This window comes from Fragaria vesca, linkage group LG2 (genome assembly GCF_000184155.1).
Source record: "Fragaria vesca subsp. vesca linkage group LG2, FraVesHawaii_1.0, whole genome shotgun sequence".
Classification (NCBI taxonomy): Eukaryota; Viridiplantae; Streptophyta; class Magnoliopsida; order Rosales; family Rosaceae; genus Fragaria; species Fragaria vesca.
The window spans coordinates 7487644-7501029 of NC_020492.1; the positions used below are offsets into that span (position 1 = coordinate 7487644).

The following is a 13386-nucleotide window of genomic DNA, read 5'->3' on the forward strand; positions in this document are numbered from 1 at the left end:
GAGAAGTTCGCCAAACTTAGCCTCCACACTAGAGAGCTGGAGGGAAAAGCTGAACGGTTGGTCGCGCCATAAATGCACTTCAGCGGGAGAACGCCAAGCTGCGATCTAAGCTGAAGAAAAGAGACAACCAAATAGTTGACCTGCAGGGCCAAATTCTCGCTCAAGGCGAGCTTGTCGTTGCCTTGTTTAAGGAGTCGGACGAGCTGAAGGCAATGCTCAAAGCAGCCCGAGAGGGTGGCATCATCGAGAAGTTTGGTGAATGGAGCCGCCTTGGGTATCTGGACAAGGCAAAGATGACCGTCGATTTGATGGCTGCCAGGGAGGCCAAGGAGAGGGAGGCGAAATCCAAGTCGGCTGTCGAGAAAGAGCCTGAGAGCTCAGAGGGATTGACAGGCGAGCTGTCCGAGAAGATTGCTGAGAAGGGCGTTGATGGCAACGACAACCTAGCTCAGAGGGAAGAAGACGCCCGCGAGGCATAAGTTGTAATTTGCCTTTTTTGCTTTTGTAAGACAATGGCCTTGTGCCCAACCTTGGTGAAGATACATCCCGGGTGTTTTTGTAAATACCCATTGATACTCCCGACATTCCGGGTTTTGATATATTATGCCTTATCCAACTTTGTTGCTTGCATCTCTTCTGTGTTATATATAATTTGTATTGTTACTGGGGATTTTTATAACTTATGCCTCCTGGTGGATTATCTATCCCGTTCGATATTACTCAAGATTTTATTAACTTATGCCTCCTTGTGGATTACCTATCCCGTTCGATATTACTCGGGATTATATTTACTTATGCCTCTTGGTGGATTACCTATCCCATTCGATATTACTCCAGATTTTATTAACTTATGCCTCCTGGTGGATTATTCGATCATTAGTTTAAATTCAACTTCCTCATTCCTGTATTAAGTCTTTCAAGACAAATGGAGGCATCCTCTGGGATATGTTGTTTTCCCGAGGGCACCAATAATTACAAATATACATTTTACAAAGATGGGTCTCGTCCCCCTTTTACACTGGGTAGAATTTCAAGTGCTCCGTATTCCAGAGGCGCCCAGTGACTATCCCATCATGATCACGGAGAAAGAAAGTTGTTGAGCCGACTTCTTCAATAATCTCGTATGGCCCTTCCTAGGTTGGATCCAAGGCCGCCATCTTGGTCATGATCTTCTTCATTACCCAGTCCCCTAGTCCCAACGTCCGGGTCTTGACTTTACTATTGTAATGGCGTGCAACTCGTTGCGTATAGACTTGGTTGTGCAAGTCTACTCTCTCTCCCTCCTTTCCTCGATGAGGTCCATATTCAACCGGAGGCTTTCCTCATTGGTTGTGACATCAAAGTTCTAGACCTTTCCTGATGGTATTGACGTCTCGATTGGCAAGACAGCCTCCATGCCAGAGGCCATGCTGAAAGGTGTTTCTCCCGTTGCTTCTGTTGTCGTGGTTTTGATTGCCCATAATTCTTCCGGCAGCTTCTGCGCCCACATACCCTTGGCGTCATCTAACTTCTTCTTTAGAAGCTTTTTAATGATTTTGTTAACTGCCTCCACCTGACTATTGGTCTGTGGGTGTGCCACCGATGTAAAGACCATCTTCGTGCCCATTTCCTTTGTGAACTCAATCAGATGTTTATTGTTGAATTGTGTTCCGTTGTCAGTGACGATTGTCTCCGGGACCCTGAATCTGCAATATATGTTCTTCATCAGGAAATTCTTCACGCACTCGGTGGTTATCTTCCCTAGGGGCTCCGCCTCCACCCACTTCGTGTAATAGTCAACGGCCACTATTACGTACTTCAACTGTCCTCGTGCCATTGGCAGTATCCCGATGAGGTCCAAACTCCACTGTGCAAAAGGCCAAGGCAACAGTAGGATTGACAGAGCAATAAGAGGGAAATGTGTCTCGTTAGCGTGCAAATGACATTTATGGCACCCTCCCGACATCTTATCTGCCATGGCGCCCATGTTGGGCCTGAAGAACCCTGTTCGAAGGGCCTTATGTGCTAATGACCGAGATCCAGAATGATTCCCGCACACTCCTTTGTGTATTTTCCCCATGATCACTTCGCCTTCCTCGGCTGTTACACATTTTAGGTTTAGGAAACTGTAACCCCTGTGATATAGCTTCCCGTTCATGAGCGTGTATTTTACACATCTCGATTGCAGTTTTCGTGCTTACCGCTTGTCCTCCGGGCGCACCCCCTCGTTCATAAACTCAACTATGGGATCCATCAACGTAGGTTCCCCGGGTCTCGCGTCTACCATGAATATCTCCAATATGGTTTTGATTATGCTGGGTTTTCCCAACACCTCTATCTTTGCCTTCTTTTTTCCTTTCCTAGGCCCTCTAGTGGCTAACCGGGCAAGGGCGTCTGCGTTACTGTTTTTCCTCCGCGGGATGTGCGTGAGGGAGACCGATGCATGAAGGCTTTGGACAGTGCTTGGTAAGAGTTCAACTAAGGTTCCTTGGCTTCGAAACTCCCGTCGACTTGATTTACAACCAGCTGTGAATTGCTAAACACTTCCACACCAATATCTCGGGCGAGCTGCAATCCGCCAATCAAGGCTTCGTACTCTACAGCATTGTTTGAGGTCTTAAATTGAAATTCCAGGGCTTACTCATACTTGAATCCATCGGGGGTCTCCAATATTATTCCCGCCCTGCTTTTATTTCTCATCATCGAGCCGTCAACAGAAAGCTTGCAAAGTGGCACCGGTGGCTCCTCACTGTGTGCCTTCGTGTCCGCCCCGGAATCACTTTCCTCCAGGCCGACCTCAGATGACGCTCCCGCCACTTTTGTGGGCATGAGGTCGGCTGACTCCTCCACCACTTTCATGGGCGTGAGCTCGGATGACTCTCCCACCACTTTCATGGACGTGAGCTCGAATGACTCCCCCACCACTTTCATGGGCGTGAGCTCGAATATAAAGTCGGCTGCTGCTTGGCCTTTGATAGCTACTCTGGGCCGATAGTGGATATCAAACTCTCCCAGCTCAATCGCCCACTTTACCAGCCTCCCGCTGATCTCTGGCTTTTGCATGATCTGCCTCAGAGGGTAGTTGGTATAAAGGGTTATTGAGTGTGCTTGGAAGTAGTGCCTGAGCCTTCTAGCGGTCACGATGAGCGCTAAAGCTAATTTCTCAACGTCTGGGTACCTGTTTTCTGCGGGTGTGAATCCCTTCCCGATGTAAACCACCGCATGCTCGATGTCGGACTCTTTTCTTATTAGCACTGAGCTGACCGGCGTCTGCGATGCCGCAATGTATAAGTAAAGCATCTCGCCCGAGATCAGTTTTGACAAAACCGGCACTGACGTGAGGTATGCCTTTATCTGCTTGAAAGCCTCTTCCTGCTCAGGTCCCCATACTATCTCCTTACACCGCTGGTCTTTCAACAGCCGAAAGAAGGGGGCACACTTATCCGTGAGTCGCGATACGAACCGTACCAGGGCGACGATCTTCTCGGCTAACGATTGCACCTCATTCCTTTCCTTGGGCCTTTCCATATCCAAGATGGCTTGGATCTTCTCCGAGTTGGCTTCTATTCCCCTCCCGCTGATTATATGGCCCAGGAATTTCCTTTTAGTCACCCCAAACAGGCATTTCTGAGAGTTCAGTCTCATCCCGTACCTCAGTATTACCTCGAAGACTTTCTTTAGATGCCCCACATGCTTCTCGGCCGTTAGACTTTTGACCATCATGTCATCGACATATACCTCCATTATCTTCCCAAGGTACTCGGTGAACATGACATTCATCAACCGCTGGTAGGTGGCTTCCGCATTCTTCAATCCAAAGGCCATGACCTTGTAGCAATATAGTCCCCTGTTTGTCGTGAAAACTGTGTGCTCCTCATCCCCCTGGTCCATCTTTATCTGGTTATAGCCCCTGTAGGCGTCTATGAAGCTTACCAATTCAAACTCGGATGTGGAGTCCACTAGTGGATCAATGCATGGGAGCGGGAAGGTATCCTTTAGACATGCCCTATTGAGGTTTGAATAATCCACGCACATCCTCCATTGTCCCGTTGACTTGTTTGGAACCATGATCACATTGGCCAACCACTTGGGGTATCTAACCTCCCTTATAAACCTGATGTCCATCAATTTTTTCACTTCACCTTTCATTGCCTCATACTTTTCTGGCTTAAACGTTCTTCGCTTTTGCCGCACGGGAGGGAATCCCTTCTCGATCCCTAGCTTGTGCGTCACGACGCCACTCGATATCGCGGGCATATCCTTATACGTCCAAGCAAATGCCCCACTGTTTCTCTTCAAGAATTCCACCAGGGCCGTTCGTACACCGGGTGCCTGTCCCGTCCCATCCCTATGGTTACTTGCCGATCCGGGAACTCATCTGAGACTGACACCGTTTCTGTTTTTCCTGCTGATTCTGGACGTTCCTCGTCCGAGTCAGTATCATCTCTGGGATCCACATATGGATCCGAGGGGGAAACTACGGCCTGGCTTGCCGACATAACCTCCGACATTTTCTCGTTGTCTATTGCAACAACTCCTTGCCGCCCCTTGATCTCCCCGGATCGTAATAATTTTGGTTGGGGTTGGGACTTTCATCATCAACATGTGGCCGGTGACAAACGACTTTAGCTTCCATAAGGCGGGCCTTCCCAAGATCCTGTTGTAGGACGACTCACAGTCCACCACTATGAATTCCACTGTCGCCCGAGCGACTCCCTCTCGGCCTTCCATGCTTACCCCAAAGCTGTCTAATCCGAGGGGCTGAACGACATCGCCCGAGAAACTGATTAACGGCTCATGGTCTTGCATCAGCTTGTTACTTCCTCGATGCAATCCTTTCCATGCACTCCTGAATAGCACGTTGACGGAAGCTCCCGTGTCAACCAGAATCTTCTTCGTGATATAGTGATTGAGTTGCAATGTTATCAGGAACGAGTCCTCGTGCGGCCTTATCCCCTCCTCTTCCTCTTCTAGGAAGGTAACGGACTTCCAACCGGTCGTTACTCGCTGATTATTGCTACTTCCAAAGGCAAAAACCTCTCGGCCATCCCTTCTTTCCGTACACTGTTTTTTTTCCTTATTGCTCCTATCATTTATGCGGGACCCGCCATGGATGGTGTTGATCGTCCCATACACTTCGATTGTCTCTACGTGCCTCTGACCAGGCACGTACTGCTGCAATTTTCCTTCTTTCACTCGGCTCTACCGCTTTCTTCAACTCTATGCAGTTATTTATTTGATGACTCACTTCCCCATGATACCCACACAACTTGCTTGTGTCTTCTTTAGTGAGCCAGGTCTCGGGGGGAGGCGAAATGACAGACTTGTTCTCATTCCAAATTGTCTCGTAGGTGGCGTTGAGCACTGCGAACTGCTCTTTAGCTGCCGGCGCCGTCTTGGCATACCCGGTATCTCGATAGGGGCCCTTTGCCTTCCCTTGCGCGTTATACTACTTCCCTGCCTTCCTCCCGCTCATTTCCTTATGCCTCTTTCCAAAAGAGTACGAGTTCGGCTCTTGCTCTCCCGTCCAAGCTCTTACATCCTGGACCACTTGCACCAGCAAACCTCCTTCTCTCCCTTCACCTTCCTTTTCCCGGCCGAGGTCCCCCCATAAGTATCATGATCTGCCTGGGCATGCCTGATCGCCATTTCCATCAGCTTGTCGTAGCCTTGCGGATTTTCGATTTTTACTGCATATAAAAACTTCCCGGGAAGCAACCCTTGAATGAACGCCTCCTCTGCAACCCTTTTATCAAAGTTCCTGACTTTGACTGTGGCTCATTGCTAGCGGTTCACAAAAGTTTTCAGTTCCTCTCCCCTATCTTGTTTTACTTTGAACTATTGGGCAGTGTTCTGCCCGTCCGTCCGTAGGATGAACCTATTAACAAACCTATCAGCCAGCTGCCGGAAGCAATCAATCGAGTTTGACAGGAGCTCGTAGAACCAACTAAGTGCTTCTCCTACTAAGGTTTCCTGGAACATGTTGCAGCATACTGTGTCCGAGTACCCTTTGGCATTCGTGTGAGACTTGAAACTATCAAGGAAAATATGAGGATCACGATCCCCATTATAGCTAAGTTTCAACGGTTTGGTTGTGTTCGACCGGACGGATTGGATGATTGCTCTTGTGAACGGTCCCCTCTTTCTTCGAAACTCACGCGGGCTAGATTACGTGTCCCCCTTCTCTCGGCATCTAAGATTATTTCAGCTAAACTTGCCACGCTATCCCGGATAGCTCTTAGGGTATCTTCCATATCTCCCGGCCTTTTGGCCTGGACTTCCAGGACAGGCTCAAGTAAGGGTGGCGGTCCCTCATCCCTCATTTCGTCCGGGAACAAGTTCATCCCTAAATGCACCGTCCTACGGTTCGTTCCCGGCCGAGGGCCTGTTTGCTGTGACGTGGCCGCCCAATCCGACTCGGTCACCCTATTCGACTTGATCGCCCGATCTAGCGCTTCCCGATGTTCTATCCCTCGGGCTAGCGCGCTCATGAGCGTGGCGCTTTCCTTTTCTAACTTGCGTTCCCTCCCGAAAGCTTTTTCCTGATCCTTGACCCTTTGTTGCTCCAGTCCAGCGATTTGGGCCCTCATCCCCTCCTACCTCTTGGCAATTAAGATCTCGCGCCACTCCCTCCGGCATTTCCTCTCGAAGGGCTCTCCTTGTGATTCGTGAACTTCCCCCTAACACTTCCGAGGTTCTTCCAAATATTAGCTCCCTCTATTCTTCCCTTCCCACATCCTACTCTTGTTGCTCGCTTAACTCAGCCATATAGTCACGCTGACTTTTAGTAAAGGTTCCCACAGACGGCGCCAAATGTTTTTATACAATCCTAGATAGGGTTGTACAAGCTGAAGGCGTGTTCGCTGGGTGACTAGCTTTCCTCCTGTTGACCGGGGGCTTCTGGTCTTTCCTCCTCTGATGATTAAGTTAGTATCTAATGGTTGAATGTAATTATTAGGGTAGTTAATGATATCTGACAAGCTGGTGGCTTGGCCGTATTATGGCCCAGCGTGGGTTCACTCTGCTGGGAAACCGATGTGGGACATTTACCCTTTTTGCTATTTCAAATGTAGACCTCCCCTATACCTTCTGCAGTCATTCCAAGCCCAGTATTACCACCGAGGTTGAGCCCGGCCCACTCTGCTAATGGGCGGAAACCTTAGGATGGCCTCGATTGTGGTGGAACGTGTAACACCCGGAAAATTTGACGAGCTTAATTTGAGGTAGTTCAATAAATTGTTATCGACCTTGGTGGTTTTAAATGTGCTCGAGGAGATCTTCAGGAATTTTTACAAGGTCGAGTGTATTATTAACGAGTTAGTGAGGAAGCTCGGGAAATTCTTCAGACATACAGGCCAATTGTCGAAGATTAGAGTATGAGAAATTATTTAGAGAAAAAGGAAAATAGGTATGGTGCTGTCTGGGCCTTAGAAACTTGTTACCTCTTAATCACAACCGTGTAATGTTATTTGAGGAAAGGCTATATAAATGAGGGGAGCTGGTCAACCGACTCAGACCAACCTAGAAACTCCAGCGCTCTCCAAGTCGGTTTTGGTTCCTCCACCCGCGAAGAACTCGGTCCGGTGACTCTTTGGGTCTTCCTCGGTTCGTTCCCGAGTTCGGTTCTATGCTTTGTGGCATCGGGGCTGAATCGATGAAGTTAAATTTGTCAAGGTGTTAGCTCATCATCTTTGGCTTTGAGCGAATTGTTATCAAGTGTGGATAGGGAGAGCAGAGGAAGGATTGGTCTAGCTAGCGTGGTGTTCCTCATTAGAAGCAGACTAGTATGAAGGGATTCCGCCTTGAACTATATTAATCCGAAGGTAAAATTCAAAATTGACTGATGGGTTATTATTTGTTGGATCATTGATGTTGAAACCTTGTTGTGCTCTTATACACACAGTCGATCAAGAGAGGAATTGGACAAAGGGAGATTAAAGGAGGAATCTATTCTAGCTACTGCTAAGGTGCTCATCCAGATACAAAGCTGCTATTGAGTTTTTATTTTTGAGCAGAAGTAAGAACGTGCTAAATAGTTCTAAATTGGTGACTGGTGGAGAAGATGAGGAATGGAAGAACTCTCTGTACTTTGCTGTGAGGAAAGTAAAGGCTGTCATTTGGTTGTTTTCAGTTTAAGGTATATACCCGTTTAATCACACTTTGGAAGACTGGTTGTGATCTTTTGATGATTGGTTTAGATTTATTGTTACAGTATACTGATGTGGTAATAGTATGATTGATTAATTGAAGTTAGCTAGATGATAAGATCATCTTTTAAGTCACGAATAAGTTGGATGGTTCTGAGCTAGTACCCTATTATTATAATTTTGGTTCTTGATCATTAAGGACTGAAAATAAAGTGATGTTGGTTGAGTACTGCTTCCTTGACTGTTTGTAAGGATGATATCAGATCGTCCCAAGTAAATTCTATATATATGTATGTGTGTGTATATATGGAAAATTGTTATTTGAGTTCACACATGGTTCATTGATTTTGAAACTTGGAGTTAGAAAAGTTGGTTGCCCTTAGCTGTGGAAAGTTGTAATTTTAATACTATGGTGAAAGGAACTTGAATGCTGGGTGTCCATAGTAATGTTGAGTCAGAATTGCTATGCTGAGTTTGTGAGATAAAATGGCTAATATGCTAGAGACATGGAAATCGAAAGAGATTTCGGTTGTGGAATTGGTTATGAAACTGGTGAAAGAGATTATAAATATTGATCAGTCAAACGTTGGTCAATTCTGGTTAAAACATGAAAAGTTGATTTGACGATTGGTAATTAGTCGTCGTGATTGCTTATACTTGTTCGATAAGATATTTACGGTTTAAATGTCGGACATTAGGGACTCCAGTTACCCGAGGAGCGGAAGGCTCATGGTTTTGGGAGTTCACGAGAAAAGCCTCGGAATCCAGGTAGGGGACCCGAAACTCCCTTGATTAGTGATTTTATTGTTTAATAAAATGTTAAATGCATATATGAGATTGCATGATTTGGTTATCACAAATATGGTAACCGTTATATGAGTTATTGATGGCTTGAGAGTGAGAGGGGCATAGTGACTTCCTTGGGCTTCGATTCCCTAAACCTCCGGAGGGGCTGTATGGACTGAGGAGTGTCTAACATGTTTTGAGGTGTGGCACTTCCTCTAGGCGATATGGCGTAAGTGGACACTCTCGCTACATTTACCTGTTGTACACATATATAGTGAGGTAAGTTGGATAGTGGGTCCAGAAGAGGACCGGCCATCAGGTACAGACTTATGGCGCCACATTTATTTGAAAATTAAATATTCTTTTCAAATGTTTGTCGTTCATTATAAATTTGGTTTTAAGCATATTTTCATACTGGAGCTCCACTTTATGTTTTCAAACCTAGTCATGGGTAGTTTCCTTGAGCAGCGAGGACGAAAGCTCACCCGTACAACAGTTTGTGAATGCAGGTACTGTGCACTAGGACGGGATAGTGGCGAGGAGCTAGGTGTGCATGTTTATGATCGGTATCTTGTTTCGACGCTTACCTTATATTTTTATACTTGAGTTTCTTGTTCCAAAATTCTATTATGTTGGCCTTGTTGTATTCTCATTCGTAATTCTATTTCTTGAAGTTCGTTAATATTTGGTAATTTCTTAAATTAAGTTTGAGAGGAATGAAAGCGTTCAATCCTGTTATAAGTTTGTATTGTGATACTCTTATTGGGAAACTGTTTTCCTTTGAGTTCATTATTTTTAAACATCCCTTATATCATGTTCTTGGTGAATTAAAGTACTTTGAGAAAAATAAAGATTTTACACCTCAAAATATAATTTTACGCTTCTGCTGTCTTTTTCTTAAATGTTTTCTTATATTAACTACCTTGTGTTTCTCCTTTTGAGACTCGCAGCCCTGTGACGTGCCTAAACTGAAAAGGTGCAGTTTGACACGTTACAGAATGCCTGTTAGTTACTGGGCTTGGGAGGTTGTTTCATGTACAATCGACTACACATAAATATAGATTGTAGCAAATGAATGACAGTTTTCTCTCCTTTTTCTTGGAGAAAATGAAAATTATAACGGATAGCCATGAATGTAACCAAACTATAATAAATCTAAACGCGATGCCTCCAAAGCTTGAGGAGGAAGACCCTGAGACCAGACCTTGGTGTTAGGAAGAGAGTGACCGAGCTCCACCATCGCGTCAGCTAAGAAGTTAGCTTCTTTACACATGTGAGAGATAGACACATAAGAAAAAGACTGCAGCAGGCTTCGAACTTCACGGACTAAGGACTTGATGCACCAAGGGATGCTGTATTCATTCTTAACAGATGAATCACCTTCTACCATAATATGCTTAAAATTGAATCTTCCAACAGCAAGGAGACCGTCTTTCAGAGCTGAACACTCAACCTGGGGAAACTGAGTGACAGTTTCAAATTTGTTAACATTGGATTTTCCTGGATAGATAATTTACAAAAGATAAATGGATCAGGGCAGCAAAAGCATGGAATTAACTGTCAAGTCATACATTTACTTCTAGCTTGTATCATTCTCGTTTCACTCTTCACACAACAAAAATATGCTCTATTTTCAAACATCGCCACTCCTAATATCTATATAATTTCTTCTTCTTTTTTCGAGGGAATGAATAACTTCATTGATTAAGCATCATTACAATCCTGAGAAAGTAACATCTCCACTGGCGGAGGACTTACATCAAAAATATCATTGGAATAAGAAATTAATTTGTCCTCTCTAGCAAGAGAATGAGCAACCATGTTGGCCTCGCGTCGAACATGAACAACTTTGGCAAAATTTGCCTGAATAAGAAGTTATCTCAAATCTGATATCAAGAAACCAAGCTTAGAAAACTCAAGAGACTGACCTGTCTAAATCATAATAATTTCTTCTTCTTTTTTTTCCTGATACTTCTTTATTCAACTATTCTTTATACCACTTTCCAAAACATAATTCATATTTCAAACTCAATGTTGCTTAGTATAGATATTAGAAATTTCTTTTAAGCTATTAAAAAAAATAGTTTAACCATACCGATTGTGTAGTCGATTTTCTTCTCAATGCATCATCATAATCAATAGGGCTAACATAAGAACAAATCTCCACTAAGCATGGCTGTGACAATCTTGAATCAACAAGGTCAAAGAGAAACGAATAATTTGTTAATCAAGCAAGTTTAAGCTATACAAATCAAGGCCAAGCATATACACATGTAACATGTATCAGTCAATCGAAAATTGTTAGTAATCATCAATTTAAGATAATCATATATAATTTTCTATACGTGTTCGCCTAAGCTACATTGCAATCTATATATCATTCATGCTTCAACAATTTATTATGAAGATACATGCAAGCCACATCAAGGAAACTATGACTAGCATTACCAAACCCGTCAAGCTAAGCAAAATTCGTTCTCTTTATTTATATGGACAGTACACATACATCTCTCCTTGTAGCCACAAATTTCTTCACCAGCCATCTCTTAATAATCAACTTACACCTAGTTTGTTGGGTCGCTTCTAATTTACCCTAAACGATTGCTCCCAAGCCATTCCAACAGATTTAGGTCACCTGGGAGCATTTCATAGCTTCATTGTTTTCTATTGCAAGCATATCAAATGACCTTCTTTGATAATTCTTACTAAATTTTGATTAACCATCGCTTATAAGGATTTGTACACCAGCCTCGATTAATATGTTCACTTGCAGGTAGAGATACAAAAGAATTTAGAAACATGCCAAGTCAATCTATAGCTATCAAGCGAGTACAAATATGTATAGAGCCCACAGGCATGTTAGAGATATGACTTGCTAAAACGCTATACTAAATCACTGAAGGCCCAAGCCAAGCTGGTCTACAATCCTAGCCAAATTCATAGCACTAATGACAACCTAGCACTCCAAACAAGACTATGAACCATCGTTACCCAAACAATGATGACAATACCAGAAACACCAGAAAGAAAACGAAGAAGAAGCAAAAAATAGAATCAACTGTAAACGGATGTTAACTGAAGAAGAAGATTATACAGCATACATACATGTGATGTAGATTGTAGCAATTGAAAACAGTTTGAAATTTATCCTAACACTAGATAGAAGATGGAAGGTACCTCGAAAACATACACAGCATAGTGGCAGTCAATTCGGGTGGCGACAAGTGGGACAGAGATGATTGATCTGGAGCCACGGGACAATGCAATCTCGATGATAATAATGTGAGCAGGGCAACCTCGTAATGCTGCTGCTATCGTTTCTCTGTGCAAACATTTCCATACAAATAGGACACTTCAGTTCATCATCATCATCAGGTGGATTCATTTCCTCCAAAGCCTGGATGAAGGATTCAGTCGCAGGAATCAGCTTTTCCCTGTAGTAAAAATCATCCAGGTGCAAGTGCAAGGTCTCCTCCGTATCTCTATACTCTATATATAACATGCGCAATTTGAACCTCCATAACTTTATCGGGCACGGCTGCTGGAAGCAATTCCATAATTTCTTCAATAATAGAAGAATGCTTATCTTCGTCAAGACCCACAGCTGTGTGGAGATATCTGCCCAACTTGTTCCGCAACTTGTTGGCTTCCCTGGGAGATCCAGCTATGACCCTTTTATACCATGCAAATCTCTCCATCCTTGTCTTTTCATCGCCACTCGCCTTCTCCCTCGAGAACCGCAACTTGAGAGTTCTCCTGCGTAACAAAATTTGCGGTTCTACTGGCTCATACTCGTGCATTTCTGGATTATAGTTTGCATATGCCTTGAACCAGTGGAACCTGATCGGAATTATGTCCACGGAGGCGCTGCTTCGGAAGGCTATCTTTCTGTGTTTTTGATAAACACGGGTGCTGTATTCATCATGGGTCTCAAACAGAGTGCTCATGCTTGCTTCGGATCTGCGGCGGCGGGTTGTGTTTAAACCTAATGAAGGAACTACCTGTACATAAAAATAAGGAGAGGGGTCTTCTTTTCCTTCTCAAAAACGAATTTGCAATTATTTTTTTTAAATGCGTTTGATATTATGACAAACTCCAAATAAAAATAAAATTGCCACTTCGTAACAAAAAACTATGAAATTTTTTACTGTGACCAATAAAGGTGGTCTAAGAGAGAATTTAATAGAATCGTGAAAATACTGTTGTATCTATCTTTGAGGTATGTAGAGAGAAATCATATATAGTTCTATTCTAACCAGAAAACCTATCATTAAATGGAATCAAGATTCCATATTCTAGTAGCATAAGGTTAATGCACACATAACAAAATATCCTACAACATTTCCCCTTGTGCAGCCCACCACTATGCCGATGGTGCTCCAGCCTCCAGGTGTTGTCACGTCAAAACCTTGTCATGTAACAAAAATCCTGTGGGAGAAACTATTAGTTGTAGGAGAAAAAGAGTACAACACGC

General features: G+C 44.0%; 2 non-coding genes across 2 annotated transcripts; one reads left to right on the top strand and one right to left on the bottom strand.

Moving 5' to 3' along the window:
* The first annotated feature begins 8038 nt into the window (after window positions 1-8038).
* On the top strand, window positions 8039-9372 carry LOC101293830. Its single transcript, XR_183914.1, has 2 exons — window positions 8039-8116; window positions 8825-9372. It is a non-coding gene; the product is annotated as an uncharacterized LOC101293830 (transcript).
* Window positions 9373-10592: 1220 nt separating this feature from the next.
* LOC101294122 lies at window positions 10593-12793 on the bottom strand. Its single transcript, XR_183915.1, has 3 exons — window positions 12090-12793; window positions 11008-11098; window positions 10593-10798 (listed from the first exon to the last, which is right to left on the bottom strand). It is a non-coding gene; the product is annotated as an uncharacterized LOC101294122 (transcript).
* Window positions 12794-13386: the final 593 nt, after the last annotated feature.